General features: G+C 43.2%; 1 long non-coding RNA gene across 2 annotated transcripts; it reads left to right on the forward strand.

Moving 5' to 3' along the window:
* Window positions 1-385: 385 nt before the first annotated feature.
* On the forward strand, window positions 386-7,947 carry LOC118393485 (uncharacterized). 2 transcript variants are annotated; one of them, XR_008064099.1, is made up of 7 exons: window positions 386-473; window positions 662-955; window positions 1,407-1,584; window positions 1,691-1,802; window positions 1,904-2,010; window positions 2,235-3,481; window positions 5,563-7,947. It is a non-coding gene; the product is annotated as an uncharacterized LOC118393485 (long non-coding RNA). The 2 variants fall into 2 exon arrangements; XR_004827564.2 differs by having other exon boundaries at window positions 1,904-3,481.
* Window positions 7,948-17,342: the final 9,395 nt, after the last annotated feature.

Below are 17,342 nucleotides of genomic sequence, written 5' to 3' on the forward strand. Positions count from 1 at the left end.
AGACAGGCAGGGAGAGAGAAACAGAGAGGGAAAGACAGCAGTGTAAATGTACTTAGACTTGAGTATTTCAGCATCTCTTCCAACTTGTTAGGTAATCATATCTACCTACGGGGGAAGGATGGCCAGGAGGGTGATTTTTGCTAAGGAGGAGAAGGAGGCCGTGCTGACTGTGATGCTTGCTGGCCAATTCGGAGTGAAGCGCCTGATTGCCAAAATCAACCTACGCTTCTTCTGACAGGGAATTGTCAAGGAGGTGGACAGCTGGGCAAGTGAAATAACCTTTTGTTTATCAATCACATTCTGTTATATGTGGAAATCATTATGATTACAATGAATGTCATATCAGAGAGCCCGCAATGTTTCAATTTGTCACTTTTTGCTTCAAGGTCAGTACCTGTCCAGCCTTCCAGAAGTTTGAGAGGGCGAAGACGGTGGCGCCGGAGTTGAAGTTGTTTTACCATGGCACATGATCAGTAAGTGTCCCAATTCAAATTTTGCCCCGATAAGATGTTTTGTAACGGTTGCTTTATTTGACCACAGGAGAGTTCCATATTATAGAGTGTGTGTGTCCGTATCCTTACAAATATGAAAATCTGCATACTGTATGACACTGATACGGGTAAGAATAAAGTCATCTTCTCTCTATTGTTTTAAATGTCAGGGATGGACCTCATCGGCTCCTTCACGAAATCTAGGAAAGGCAACAGCTGGTGTCTGACGGCGACCGATCACTTTACCAAGTAGATGGAGGCAATACCCATTAAGTTCAGTGAAGGAAGAGAACGTCCTTAACTCTAAATACCCATCTGCAACCCATTAAAAAGGGTGCTTGGAACCAAAAATAGATTTTTTTTATTTTTTATGATACAAAACTAGTGAGAGCACCTCCAAGGATATGGTGGGCATCTTCAACACCCACTATTCTCCTGAGGTCATCTTGAGTGACCGAGGTCAGGTATGGATGTTAAAGGTTATATTCTGTCACCAATGGTTTGTTTAGTTTATTTTGTTACAATCTGTTTTTGTTTTTCCATGGTAGATAATCAGCCATATTTCAATATCTTACATTGTCAATAGGTATCACTTTCCTACCCCCCTCCTCCAGGTTTGGTGAATGGACCAACCAGGCTATTGTGATCGACTTAGTGTTGTTTGTCTATTGCTATTTTTGCTTAACGGTCTTTCAGATCACTGAAACTCCACCTGATGTGGTGGAAGTTGTCGAAACCAGATCAAGACGCCTGCGAGAATTACCTTCAGGCAGGGACTGAGAAGGACGTGGAGGTCTTTGACCATATAAAAATGATTGTCCGTTGTTTGTTTGTTTTCTGGACCTCCAAGAGCTATGTAAGAAATGTATTTGTAATGTGAAATATAATTGCATGTAATTCCTGTCATCCAACAAGGTGAGACTGAACATGGACAAGGCGCAGGAGAAACAGAAGGAGTGCTACCGGAGCAAAGTCAAGAAGGGGACCAAGTGCTACGACATCCGGGCAAATGACTTGGTTTGGAAGAAGAACGAAAGGAAGGCGGAGACCTTGGAAACCTCGCTGCTCCTAGCTGTGGTCACGATCTGTTAAAGTGGATATAACAAATTCAGATAATAACTATTTGCATTTGCACACAAAATAGCCTGAAGCTAGTTTCAGTTTCCCGAACACTGACATTTTTCTCATGGTCTTCCTAGGGTTACCTAGGGTTACCTAGGGTTACCCAGGAAGCCAACTATCTTCTGCAGTTGGACGGTCTACCACTGGAAGCATTGACGCCCTACACTTCAGTGAAGCCCAATTTACAAAGTACGTTAAGCTTTGGTTGACATTTGAGAAAGCAAGAAATGGTTATTATACTAAGCTTACAAAAATGTACCTCTTCAATTTACCTCTCCAAATGACTTTAGGACCATCGACTGTCCGAGCCCCCCAGGAGGTATCCCATCTACCAGAACCAGTGAGTTCGGATCAGTCTGATTCTCTGTGCTCTGAGTCGGAGGGGGACTAGCTTGAGGTAGGCTACACCTTCCAAAAGTGTTGAAAAGTACATATCTCTGTTAATCCATCAAATTTTCTCACAGTAAAGTGTAACCTGTGTGTTTGCTGGTTTATGTCGGTCTCCTACCATGTCCCCTTCAACTCTGCTCCTGTTCTCCAAGAGCTAGGGGTTTTGGCCAACACCCAGATCCACCTGATGTCCTCCATTAACAACCATTCTTTTCATTACCTCATCTACAGCTACTGTTGTCATTACGCCATCTACAGCTACGGTTATCATTATCTGCTAAGAAAGCTGTCTTGCGCTATAATACTGGGCACATAATATGTGAGAGACACAGATTAACTAAAAACATTAGCACTGAAAATCCTCTGAACAAAGCGAACAGCAGTGCCTGGACTTCGCAGTCTCCTTCTTCAAGTCCCCCCTTCTGAGACTGGGTGCCTGTTGAGAACAAGTGACAGGCAGAATCTCCCACCCACACAGCAACCACCTCCTATATTCCACACACCAGAATTATGTATTTAGTCCATGATTGCCATGTGAAAATAAATGAATGACACAACTGTACCAAAAAATATCTGTAAGGTATCCTTTGATGGTATTTATTTGTTCCTCATTATTAATTGAATGTAGTAAATCCTGCCGTAGAGATAGAGTGCATCTCACAGGTGAGGGCAACGACCTCTTCCTTGAGTCTGAGAGCTGATCCCTCTTTTGTTCTAGCAAGACCTGTGCTCTTGGGGTAATTCTCAAAATGCATTTTACATTTTTTTTAAAAGGAAGTGTCAGGGAACATTATTTTTTACATGTATCTACCCTTTGTGTAGTGACAGTCTCCATATATACTGTACTTCCATAAATGTTTTATACTGGTATCAGGGGACTTTATGTATTAACCTATCAAGATCAAATATTGTAGTTGGGCAACATATGAGATGTGAATATAAAACATTTCATTCTAAAGTCGGAGTGTACTTTCTCTTGATTCAGCTCAAATAACGGCCGCCATTGATTTAAAGAAATGTTCTGACATTTTTTTACGTGGTTGCGTCATATTTCTTTGCATACTTTCCATTGAAGCTTGCATCAATGCATGCTTCAAAATATGTACAAACGGAGTTTGCATTTTGAGAAGTGCCCTCCATGCTCCATTTCGCATGCTTTCATTTGGAATCGTACTCCGATCCTCCCGTGCTCCAATTTTCGTTGTATGCAGTGTGAGAATTACCCATCGACTTTGACAGACCATTTACATTTCTTGAATCCTTCCTTCCAAAATTATTTTGTTCATTTACTCAATATTGATTTCACGTTTATTTATCTTGCTTGGTTAAAATACAATACTCTAAAACAGTCAATTTGTTGAAAACAGACTCCTTTAATCACGTTAAAACCCATTTCCTTTTCTTTTGACTGTGTGCTACTACAGGCGGCAACCTGATCTCAGAGCATTTCGTATTATTCTGTATGGATATTTTTATGTGTAAGTATTAATTTGTGGATGTCCATCATCCATTTCACATAATATGTTATGAGTTACAATTCATATGGTATGTTACGAATTGCAGTTGTATGATATGTTATGAATTTCAATTGTAAATTATGAACGCAATATGTAGGATATGTTGCCAATTCCAATTTGTTGTAACTAACGTTAGCTCGGTGTCTAATGCTAATGTTAGCTGGGCTAGCGGTTACGGTTAGGAGTGAGGTGAAAGGGTTAAGGTTAGGAGTTATGTTCAAGGTTAGCGTTAGGGGAAGGGTTAGCTAACATGCTAAGTAGTTGCAACGTAGCTAAAAAGTAGTAAGCAGATGCAAAGCTGGTAATTGGACTAAATGCTAGTTGTCCGTGAGATTTGAACACTCAATTTTTGGGTTGCTAGACATTTGCTTATACGACTAACCAACCTCATTTTAGCATGAAAGGATAATTTTCCTCTTTCTGATGTCAATCTAAATGTTTTATGTAAATTAAATGTTATAGTCGGTTCCAGACACCTTTTCTGTGATTTGGCTTGTTTTTGATAAACATACCCCAGCTTCGATTCACTTTCTCATTGCTCTTTGTACAGCATCAGGGCATGCAAAAGACATGATTAAACTCCAAAAACACCTAAACACATCCTTTTAGTAATGGACATGCTCTCTGTATAGTGAAGTCTAGGTTACGCCCTGATACTACACAACAAGCAATGAGGAAGTGAATTGCAGCCGGGGCAAGTTTATCAAGAACAAGCCAAATCACATACAAAGTGTCTGGACCCTTCTATAATGTGCCATTTACATCAAAAAATAGAGATTTACTTTAGAAATAGGAAAATTATCCAGTAACCTTCTGTCTTATGTAACCATACTAAACGTAACATATCATACTAATAAACGTAACATATCATACTAATTTCAGTGTCCCGGATTTTATTTTAGTATGTTACGTCTATAAGAGCAGGTTGGCGCAAGGAATGTGGCGAACTTTGTTTTACCCTGGTTCACAATGTGCAGCCTCTTCCCTGACTATTTTTTCACTTTTGCATGGCAACTTCAAATTTTCTGTGAACACACTGAAAAGTAACTTGACACTGTTGATCAGTCAGCACACATTTTGGATTATAAGAATGACAAGACAGCAGGAGAAAGAGCTTATGCAGGAGCTGGAATGTATTCTACACATGTTTGAAACAGTAATGCATTCGGTCGAGTCTGGTAACTTGAAGTGAGCATGCACAACTGAGGTTCTGTTTCTATGTGTGTTTGGGGTTCAACCATTTCCTGTATGCATACCTAGATTACTTAACAAAATGATTCGTTTTTTTAGGCTATGGTTTCTCATGGCTGTTCTTCGAGGAAATATAGCGTAGCTAGCTAACTGCAGTGTTTGTTGTGTCTGAAATCTGGCTACCTCCTTTTATTGTAGCTGTAGCTTGGTTTGTACAATGCAAATAAATGTGAGTTGCGTGGCAGTTTCCCAAAGTTTGGTGGTTTTAATAGTAACGTAACTAACTATGTAAATTCAGCCTAATTTACTGCCTTTAAAATAAAAATAGCTGATATGGCTGACTTGCTTAAACAACTGTGGTTTCTACTGACAATTCAGATGTACAAACTATGGCATAAGGGGAGAACAAGTTTATAAGAGGCAATCCGTAATTTCGATTAAGACATTAATGAGCGAGCGAGGACGGACGTAGTCAATATAACTATTTGTACAGCACTTTTGAAATGTACAACAACAGAATTCCGAACATGGACCGTTCTTACAATGTTCTCCATGTACACCAAGTCAGAACCATAGAATAATGAAGGGGTTATATAAGCAGACAATGAAAGCTCTTACAATATTCAATCATTACATTTCTTTAAAACAGGTTATAGGCTACATGTGCACCACCAAGTCAGAACAGTTGGCAAAATTAAGAGGGGAAAATAGACCAAATGACTAGGGTGAAGCACATGGGCTACTAACAGCTTACTAACAGCTTACTGGCATATTACATCCTTATGCAGTAGCATACAGTAGCATACAAGATATTTTGGACTTAACTTGTTGTACTGTGCTCACTTCAACAGGAAGGTGGTGAGGCAGTCCTTCGTGGGAAAATGTTGTCCTCAAACTTTGTAATCAAAGTCTGTCATTCTCTGGATTTATGGTGTTTTCAAGACAACTGGGAACTCTGAAAAAAACATGGTTGAATCATGATGACGTCAGTGATCTTCAGGTCGTAGCTCTAGAATGAGGCCCGAGTTCCCAACTTACAATTCCGAGTGGGCCCTTATAGAAGGGTTCCAGACCTTAGCTGAATGCCATGACCGCTCATTGAACACATTGCTGGAGCAATTCCGCGGGTTATCTGTCAGGCAGCCTACCATCACGGTAACCTCCCAGCCCCTCAGTAAACCGGCTGTTAGCAGCGCAGCCTCCCCAGCCACCCCGGTTTCCCAGGAACCCCCGCTTACCTCCCCCGAAACGCTTTGCTGGATAGTCAGGAACCTGTAGGGCATTTCCCACGCAGTGTTCTCTCATCATTGAGCTGCAGCCCTCCTCCTCCCCCTCAAACCGCTCGAAGATAATGTATCTCATCACGCTGATGTCCTGGTGGCTCTCAGCTGGGCTACGGTCGTGTGGGAGCAACAGTTGGTCGTATGCTTCAGTCTGGAGGAGTTTGTGGCGGAGGTGAAGAAGGTTTTTGATTCTCCATGGTCCGGGAGAGAGGCTGCCTGGAAGTTACTCCAGCTTTGGCAAGACTCCCGCAGTGTGGCAGACTATGCAGTGGATTTCTGCTCATTGGCAGCTGAGAGTTGCTGGAACCCGGAATCGTTATTCGACACGTTCCTGCATGGATTATCGGAGGAAGTGATGAATGAGCTAGCAGCCCGGGAACTACCAACGGATCTCGACTCGCTCATTGCCTTCGACCATCCGGATTGATAGGCGGCTATGAGAATGCAGGAAGGAGGTCCAATTTCACTCTCCCGCCCAAGGATTCCACCTCGCCTCTGAGGCATCCCGGGAGTCCCCGACGTCTGGGTGGCCGAAAGTCTGCCGATTGACCTCTTCCCGAGCCGATGCAACTAGGCAGAGCTAGGCTGTTCCCAGCCTAACATCTACACCGGCTCCTCATGAAAAGTTGCCTGTATTGAGGGACTACTGGTCATTTTGTTTCTTCCTGTCCACTAAAAGACCAGACTCACTGGTAGGGGCGAGTACTCTGGTGTTCCATACGGATAACTTTTCCTCTCTCCTTACTCGCACCCCTTTCCATGCCATCCGGCTGTGGGGCAACTAGTTGAAATCTCTCCAGGTACTCATTGACTCTGGGGCCGATAAGAGTTTTATGGACGCTCCCCTGGTGTCCGAGCTGGGCATCCCCACTCAGCCCCTTTCCATTCCCATGGACGTTAGAGCGCTGGACAGGCGCTCTATATGCCGGGTCACTCACAATACCACTCCAATCAACCTATGAGTGTCAGAGAATCAGAGCAAGGCAATCCAATTCATACTAATTAAGTCTCCTCAGGATCCTGTGGTATTAGGATTCTCCTGCCCTGGGATGTCTTCCTGTGGGCTCGGAAGTTGGGCCCCTTTACTCCCACCGCACCGACCCTATAAACTGCCTATAAACTGCGGGATCGCCCTTCTCCCAGGCACCACACTGCTCCAGGGAGGACTGTACTCTCGGTCAGGTCCGGAGACCTACATCAAGGACTCCCTAGCTGCAGGGTGTATACGTACTTCTGCCTTCCCCGCCAGTGTACATTGTCTGTAAATCCCAGCTCGCCTGGTACATTGTTTGCTGTCACAACCCATTCGGGATGCACCGTTTCAGTTTCAATGACTCAATATTTTGAATAAAAACGGACGACTTGTACCTAAGGCTGGGAATGTCAATTACAATCAAACTAGCAAGGGTAATGATCACAAGTCCGTCATAATGTGGCTAATAGGCTAGCACACATGTGTCAAACAAGGTCTGTGGGCTGAATAGGACACACAAGCGAGTATAAATTAGTCAGCTTACAGCGCGCAGCAGAGTGAAAGTGTACAGACGCAAGCCACAGTCCTAGCTAGGCTACTAAAATGTTGTAATCTGACTTTGGTTTTTAAAGCTTGACAATTAATAAGCAAAACACAATTCAACATAGAAACATTTAGGCCTATTAGAGCAACATTTGAGCAGTAGCCTAGGTTGGCTCTCAAGCACAATAGCTACATTTTGAGTTCACCATACAGCCATTCAATCGCACTGTTGATCCATCCAGTGCAAGAAAATGAAACGTGTTTTAAGTTTAAATGTTTCAACAACCTATACAGTAGCTACATTTTTGTATTTTGAAATTATAACATACTTTTTGATTAGGTTTGCAACATATTATGCATAAGGTTGAACAGGCTGAACAAATATTATTTTCCTCTTTTGTTTTAATATGTTAAAATGCCATATACAGCATCCTATGTACACAAGTTGACATTATAAAGGGCCATATTTTTCAAATAAAACAATGGCCATTTTGGATATCAGTCTTTTTGTAAGAAAATAAAAATAGGCTATGTCTGGCCTGCAAATTTGTTATGTGTTTTCAATTTGGTTGATGCGCAGATTGAGTTTGACACCTCTGGGCAAGTGTATCTATTTATGTAGCTAGCTATTTATTTAGCAAGCTATAAACACGGAGCCCAATGTTAGCTAGCTAGCTAGCTGCTGGGAGGATGTCATGTCACTGGAGGAGTAGGTGAGTTACTGATTTTTCCCACTTGTATAATTTTTCAGTGGCTACAGCTAGAGATGCGGGTGTCATTTGGTTAGCTAGCATGCAATTGGCATGCTGACTGCAGGAATGTCCACCTGAGCTGTTGCTAGAGAATTTAATGTTAATTTATCTGCTATAAACTGCCATTAGACATAATTTTAGAGAATTTGGCAATATGTCCAATCGGCCTCAAAACCATAGATGTGTATGGCGTTGGGTGGGCGTCGTGTGACATCAGTTGACACTCTACTGATGTCAACATTGTAAACAGAGTGCCCTATGGTGGGTTGGGTCAAGCATGCATTAGCAGGCAAGCTGCAGAAGGACGAGCAGGCTACTATTTCCCATCGTTTATCAGTGAAATTCTGACGGCCAACTTGCTGAAAAAGTTTGAAAGGGTTTATCTAGATGTTTCCTAGTGTTTCCTCGTTCGATTTGAGCTTATCTCGCAGGAGGCTAGTATTAGTTGTTGTTCTTGTTGTTGATGTGCATAACTGAGGGAGAGAGCCTCCCTTTTCATGGTTATTTGATCAACAGCACTGTGAAGTTCCCAAATGTAAGAGGACTCCTGTGGTATTTACTTATTTTCAGAAATCCATTTAAATCCATGTAAACTGTATGTATTCACACTACTGAAAGTTGCTTTTGATAAAATCATTAGCTAAATAGCAATATGATATGTCAGTTTACCACCTGAACCATTGGTCTCCTACTCTACAATAATTTTCATTTTGATTCTAAACTACAGCTATTTTCTCTTTCCATGTAACTTGTTCTATGCTTGGGGAAACAGCAATTTCTTGGCCCAAGTAAGAGATAGATATCGTTCTACTCCTGACCTTTTACTTGAGTGGGCATTGCAGGGTCGACTGACAACAACTGTAGCGAGAGATTAGAGACTATCAGATTAAATTGTTTCACTACACCAAAATAGTACAGAGTATTGTACAGATAGGGTGTGTGTGTATGTGCACATGTATGTGCGTGGCCATTTTGGGTGTGTACAAGTGCAAACTTGCCTACAACAACATTTAAAAGAGTTTGAATGACCTTTAAAAGCTTCCATGAGGTGATACAATATTTGGACAGCCTAGTCCAATTTAGCCAGTCATATCTCCATCTGTTTCACTGCGTATTTATTTCGAATGGGGATTGAAAACTGAGATAGGCCAGCTGCATGCATTTAGAAATATGGCAGTGGAACGTGTACACTTTGCCCCCCCCCTGGCCTTGCCCGGCGAGAGTGCCAATTTGTCTCCCCCGTCCACTGCACACCGAGGCAAACAGTGCACCTCTTGTCCTGGTGAATTTCTGGCACACTCGACAGGTTGTTTTAAAACTAATTCATTACCAACCACTCTACTGTAAGGTTCTAGGCCAGAGTGAGCTAAAAAAAATTAAAAAACGCAAATACACAGTCTGACGCTTCTTTTCAGAACACCTGGAAACCTGTCGACGTTAGTTGTTAGATTCCATTTGTGGTTCCTCGGAAACAGAGTACAGCAGTGGGCAAGGAGCATGTTGACGATGGTACGCAATTTGGCTGTTGAAGCAAAGACAAACACTTTTCCATTTCATGAGATTTCGAGAGCTTGGGACTAAAAGGATCTATCTGCAAAAAAATATGATTTTGAGATAATTGGCTTTAGGTTCCAAGCCCTCAATGGTTTCAATGGTGTATCTTGTATTCTACACTATAAAGGTAGAGAACATTGAACAGAACAAGGCTGTCAATAACAAAATTTGGACAGAAATGCAGATAGATCCTCATAGTCCCAAGCTCTCGATTTGCTATTCAACTTCTGTATGATGTTTTTCATTTGTGACTTGTTTCAGGAAACTAGGCGTGTACATCACTGCTTCACAGGAGAGGCATTTGAACTTAAACATGTATTTTTTTATCAAAATATATTTTTGCGCGGAAATGCCTTCTGGAACATGTCAACTTTCATGTGCCTTATTAACAAACTTGTATTCCATCTGTAAATACGAATACAATTGTTATACTATGAGCCTTGTAGGCTTAGCCACGGAAAATGACAGGAACCTTCCCGCTGGCCATGATTGGCTAAGATAATGGATGGGCTGGACATGCCTGTAGATAAGTTTGGATTGGTCTGCCATTTACCATGCTTCTGTCTATAACGTGAGCTGCTCAGTATGTGTTGATAGTCCTTCCTTCAGTGACGTTTTTGAAAGATATTACGTTTTGCTACTTTTCTCAACAATATTGATGCCCTGAATTTAGCAGGCGCTATTGACAGATCAGTTGGGAAAAGTGATGGGCTACTTTCTGCACATGCCATGGTCAGTGTGAACCGGAGTGACTTGACACAATGCAAGCCAAACAAGATGCAGCTACAAACAAAACAGAGTTAAATGCTTCCAGTCTGCCGTAAAGCGTTCATTCATCTACAGTGCATTCGTAAAGTATTCAGACCCCTTCCCTTTTTCCGCATATTGTTACATTAGAGCCTTATTCTAAAATGGATTAAAAAAAATTTTTTCCTAATCAATCTACACAAAATACCCCATAATGACAAAGCGAAAACAGAAATACCATATTTACATAAGCATTTGCAATGAGACTAGAAATTGAGCTCAGGTGCATCCTTTTTCCATTGATCATCAAATCAAATCAAATCAAATGTATTTATATAGCCCTTCGTACATCAGCTGATATCTCAAAGTGCTGTACAGAAACCCAGCCGAAAACCCCAAACAGCAAGCAATGCAGGTGTAGAAGCACGGTGGCTAGGAAAAACTCCCTAGAAAGGCCAAAACCTAGGAAGAAACCTAGAGAGGAACCAGGCTATGTGGGGTGGCCAGTCCTCTTCTGGCTGTGCCGGGTGGAGATTATAACAGAACATGGCCAAGATGTTCAAATGTTCATAAATGACCAGCATGGTCCAATAATAATAAGGCAGAACAGTTGAAACTGGAGCAGCAGCACGGCCAGGTGGACTGGGGACAGCAAGGAGTCATCATGTCAGGTAGTCCTGAGGCATGGTCCTAGGGCTCAGGTCCTCCGAGAGAGAGAAATAAAGAATTAGAGAGAGCACACTTCAATTCACACAGGACACCAAATAGGACAGGAGAAGTACTCCAGATATAACAAACTGACCCTAGCCCCCCGACACATAAACTACTGCAGCATAAATACTGCAGGCTGAGACAGGAGGGGTGAGGAGACACTGTGGCCCCATCCGAGGACACCCCCGGACAGGGCCAAACAGGAAGGATATAACCCCACCCACTTTGCCAAAGCACAGCCCCCACACCACTAGAGGGATATCTTCAACCACCAACTTACCATCCTGAGACAAGGCTGAGTATAGCCCACAAAGATCTCCGCCACAGCACAACCCAAGGGGAGGGGTTCCAACACATCAGTGACTCAATCCACTCAGGTGACGCACCCCTCCCAGGGACGGTATGAAAGAGCCCCAGTAAGCCAGTGACTCAGCCCCTGTAATAGGGTTAGAGGCAGATAATCCCAGTGGAAAGAGGGGAACCGACCAGGCAGAGACAGCAAGAGCGGTTTGTTGCTCCAGAGCCTTTCATCTTCCCAGACTACACTCAATCATATGACCCACTGAAGAGATGAGTCTTCAGTAAAGACTTAAAGGTTGAGACCGAGTTTGCGTCTCTGACATGGGTAGGCAGACCGTTCCATAAAAATGGAGCTCTATAGGAGAAAGCCCTGCCTCCAGCTGTTTGCTTAGAAATTCCAGGGACAATTAGGAGGCCTGCGTCTTGTGACCGTAGCGTACGTGTAGGTATGTACGGCAGGACCAAATCAGAGAGATAGGTAGGAGCAAGCCCATGTAATGCTTTGTAGGTTAGCAGTAAAACCTTGAAATCAGCCCTTGCTTTGACAGGAAGCCAGTGTAGGGAGGCTAGCACTGGAGTAATAGGATCAAATTTTGGGGTTCTAGTCAGGATTCTAGCAGCCGTATTTAGCACTAACTGAAGTTTATTTAGTGCTTTATCCGGGTAGCCGGAAAGTAGAGCATTGCAGTTGTCTAACCTAGAAGTGACAAAAGCATGGATTAATTTTTCTGCATAATTTTTGGACAGAAAGTTTCTGATTTTTGCAATGTTGGGAAAAATGGGAAAAAATGGGAAAAAAGCTAACCTTGAAATGGTCTTGATATGTTCTTCAAAAGAGAGATCAGGGTCCAGAGTAACGCCGAGGTCCTTCACATCCTTAACCTGTTACTCCTACCCCCTACTTTTTCGAACATTCTGTTAAAAATCACGTAACATTTCAGCGCCCTGCTACTCATGCCAGGAATATAGTATATGCATATGATTAGTATGTGTGGATAGAAAACACTCAGACGTTTATAAAACTGGTTAAATCACGGCTGTGACTATAACAGAACGTGCGTTTCATCGAAAAGCGCAGGAAAATCTGGTCACTGAAAATGGGAAAATATATCCATGCGCCACTAGAACCCATTGTTGAATGTGATCCACATTAAATGGGGCCGAGGTTGCAATACCTAGCTTCCACACGATGTCAACAGTCTTGTCATTTGCCTACGATTTGTTTCTTGGTCAAACGGACACAAGGTAGCGCCTTTCTTCCGGTCGCTGACCGGATATTTTGGTTGAGATTTACCCTGACATTATTTCCAAACGTACAGCTATAGAATATACATCGCCTCGTGATCAATTTGATCGCTTATTAACGTTTACTAATACCTAAAGTTGCATTACAAAAGTATTTCGAAGTGTTTTGTGAAAGTTTATCGTCAACTTTTTTAATTTAAAAAAATGACGTTACGTTATAAAACGCTATTTTTTTCCTTGATCACAGTCTTCATAGATCGATATCTAGGCTATATATGGACCGATTTAATCGAAAAAAGACCCAATAGTGATGTTTATGGGACATCTAGGAGTGCCAACAAAGAAGATGGTCAAAGGTAATGAATGTTTTATATTTTATTTGTGCGTTTTGTGTAGCGCCGACTATGCTAATTATTTTGTTTACGTCCCCTGCGGGTCTTTTGGGGTGTTACATGCTATCAGATAATAGCTTCTCATGCTTTCGCCGAAAAGCATTTTAAAAATCTGACTTGTTGCCTGGATTCACAACAAGTGTAGCTTTAATTCAGTACCCTGCATGTGTATTTGAATGAACGTTTGAGTTTTAACGAGTGCTATTAGCATTTAGCGTAGCGCATTTGCATTTCCAGATGTCTAGATGGGACGCCTGCGTGTCGGGTAGGAGCAAGAGGTTAAGATGTTTCTACAACTTGATTGGAGTCCACCTGTGGTAAATTCAATTGATTGGACATGATTTGGAAAGGCACGAACCTGTCTATATAAGGTCCTGCAGTTGAAAGTGCACGTCGGAGAATAATCCAAGCCATGAGGTCAAAGGAATTGTCCGTAGAGCTCAGAGACAGGATTGTGTCAAGGCACAGGTCTGGGGAAGTGTACCAAAACATTTCTGCAGTATTGAAGATCTTCAAGAACACAGTGGCCTCCATCATTCTTAAATGGAAGAAGTTTAAACCACCAATCATGGCAAATCTGAGCAATCGGGGAGAAGGACCTTGGTCAGGGAGGTGACCAAGAAACCGATGGTCACTCTGACAGAGCTCCAGAGTTCCTCTGTGGAGATGGGAGAACCTTTTAGAAGGACAACCATCTCTGCAGCACTCCACCAATTAGGCCTTTATGATAGAGTATCCAGACAGAATCCACTCCTAAAAGGCACATGACAAACTGCTTGGAGTTTGCCAAAAGGCACCTAAGACCATGATAAACAAAATTCTCTGGTCTCATGAAACCAAGATTGAACTCTTTGACCTGAATGCCAAGTGTCACACCTGGAGGAAACCTGACACCATCCCTATGGTGAAGCATGATGGTGGCATCATCATGCTGTGCGGATGTTTTTCAGCGGCAGGGACTGGAAGAGTATTCAGGACAGAGGGAAAGATGAACAGAGCAAAGTACAGAGAGATCCTTGATGAAAACCTGCTCCAGAGCACTCTGCCCCAGTCTTTGGTCCTAAGGTTTACCTTCCAACCCAACAACAACCCTAAGCACACATCCAAGACAGCGCAGAAGTGGCTTCGGGACAAGTTAATGAATGTCTTTGAGTGACTCAGCCAGAGTCCGGACTTGAACCCAATCGAACATCTCTGGAGAGACCTTAAAATAGCTGTGCAGCGACGCTCCCCATCCAACCTGACAGAGCTTGAGAGGATCTGCAGAGAAGAATGGGAGAAACTCCCCAAATACAGGTGTGCCAAGCTTGTAGCCTCTACCCCCCAAAAAATCGAGGCTGTTATCACTTCCAGAGCTGCTTCATCAAAGTACTGAGTAAAGGGTCTGAATACTTATGTAAATGTGATATTTTGTTTTTACATTTGCAAAAATGTCCCCGCCAAAATGTTTTTAATTTCACATTATGGGGTATTGTGTGTAGATTGATGAGGGGGAAAAAACTATTTAAGCAATTTTACAATAAGGCTGTAATGTATCAACATGTGGAAAAGTCAAGGGGTCTGAATACTTTCCGAATGCACTGTAGGCCAAGGATTAGCGTCTTATATCTCCCTCTCTAACATTAAGCTTCAGCTGTCAGAGCAGCTTAACGATCACTGAACCTGTACACAGCCCATCTGTAAATAGCACACCCAACTACCTCATCCGGTTATTGTTACTTATCCTCTTGCTCTTTTGCACCCCAGTATCTCTACTTCCACATTATCATCTGCACATCTATCACTCCAGTGTTAATGTGAAATTGTAATTATTTCGCATCTATGGCCTATGTACTGACTTACCTCCCTACTCTTATATTGTGCTACTGACTGTGCGTTTGTTTAGGTGTTGTTGTTTTTGTTGCACTGCTTTGCTTTATCTTGGTCAGGTCGCAGTTGTAAATGAGAACTTGTTCTCAACTGGCCTACCTGGTTAAATAAAGGTGAAATAATTGTTTTAATAAAAAAAACTAGATAAAGTGCATAGTTTTTCCTTATTGTAGGCTACTACTTTTACCACTTTTAGTCTTGAAATCTTTGGTTGTTCACTAAACTATTCACTCTGTTTAGCACATGGCATCACATGTGAATGCTTAAAGAGAATGGTGGAGCTAAGGCTGAATAGAGATGCTGAATTGGTGTAGACAAAGAAGAGCTCTCCAGTAGGTGTACCAAAACATTTCCCACAAAGACCTTTACAAGCTGAGCTCCAGAACCCACTAATGACAACACTAGCAAAACAAATCTATGTTGCACCTGTCAAGACTGACACCCAAGGTCTTCCATCAGCTCTGCGCTGCAGTCCAAACTGACCTCTCCATATAATGATTTTCTCCTAAAGTCTTTGCCTCCATTTTCAGGGCTCTGACATTTCTGCTGAGTGCTGGTCACCCATGGTGGTCGCTTGTGACACACGTGACAGAAGTGCTGACCCCGTTGGTTCGACCAACGGCTGCAGTGCTGACACCTTAGTTTGTAGGGTCCCTCTATAGCCCTACACATTCAGAGTTAGAGTCATGTCATGGTCCTGGTCAAAAAGACAGACACACATACTCACACACACACACACACACACTGGAATAAAGCACAAGTGAATTGCTCCGTCCACGACCGCAACACTCTCTAGAGGGTGGTGAAGATGGCCCACTATATCGTTGGGGCCATGTTCCCACCCATCCAGGATCCATCGCAGCGTCATTAAGGACCCCACACATGCCAGCCACGAGCTTTTCACTCCCTTACTGCGGGGCAGCACTGACTCTCCGCACCTTAATTTTCTTTCTCTCTCTCTCTCTCTCTCTCTCTCTCTCTCTCTCTCTCTCTCTCTCTCTCTCTCTCTCTCTCTCTCTCTCTCTCTCTCTCTCTCTCTCTCTCTCTCTCTCTCTCTCTCTCTCTCTCTCTCTCTCTCTCTCTCTCTCTCTCTCCTCTCTCTCTCTCTCTCTCTCTCTCTCTCTCTCTCTCTCTCTCTCTCTCTCTCTCTCTCTCTCTCTCTCTCAGTGCGCCAAACACATATGCCATGTAAACTCAGCAAAAAAAAGAAACGTCCTCTCATTGTAAACTGCGTTTATTTTAAGCTAACTTAGCATGTGTAAATATTTGTATGAACATAAGATTCAGCAACTGAGACATAAACCGAACAAGTTCCACAGACATGTGACTAACAGAAATGGAATAATGTGTCCCTGAACAAAGGGGGGCCAAAATCATTAAGTACTGCAGTGCACCAGATTTGCCAGTTCTTGCTGTGAGATGTTACCCCACTCTTCCACCAAGGCACCTGCAAGTTCCCAGACATTTCTGGGGGGAATGGCCCTAGCCCTCTGATCCAACAGGTCCCAGACGTGCTCAATGGGATTGAGATATGGACTCTTCGCTGGCCATGGCAGAACACTGACATTCCTGTCTCGCAGGAAATCATGCACAGAACGAGCAGTATGTCTGGTGGCATTGTCATATTGGAGGGTCATGTCAGGATGAGCCTGCAGGAAAGGTACCACATGAGGGAAGAGGATGTCGTGTTGAGATTGCCTGCAATGACAACAAGCTCAGTCCGATGATGCTGTGACACACCGCCCCAGACCATGACGGACCGACCCTCCACCTCCAAATCGATCCTGCTCCAGAGTACAGGCCCCGGTGTAACACTCATTCCTGCACAGATAAACGCAAATCCGACCATCACCACTGGTGAGACAAAACTGTGACTCGTCATTGAAGAGCACTTTTTGCCAGTCCTGTCTGGTCCAGAAATGGTGGGTTTGTGTCCATAGGTAACGTTGTTGCCGTTGATGTCTGGTGAGGACCTGCCTTACAACAGGCCTAGAACCCCTCAGTCCAGCCTCTCTCAGCCTATTGCGGACAGTCTGAGCACTGATGGATGGATTGTGCGTTCCTGGTGTAACTCGGGCAGTTGTTGTTGCCATCCTGTACCTGTGTGATGTTCGGATGCACCGATCCTGTGCAGGTGTTGTTACACGTGGTCTGCCACTGCGAGGACGATCAGCTGTCAGTCCTGTCTCCCTGTAGCGTTGTCTTAGGCGTCTCATAGTACAGACATTTCAATGTATTACCCTGGCCACATCTGCAGTCCTC

The sequence above is a fragment of the Oncorhynchus keta genome, chromosome 14, assembly GCF_023373465.1.
Source record: "Oncorhynchus keta strain PuntledgeMale-10-30-2019 chromosome 14, Oket_V2, whole genome shotgun sequence".
Classification (NCBI taxonomy): domain Eukaryota; kingdom Metazoa; phylum Chordata; class Actinopteri; order Salmoniformes; family Salmonidae; genus Oncorhynchus; species Oncorhynchus keta.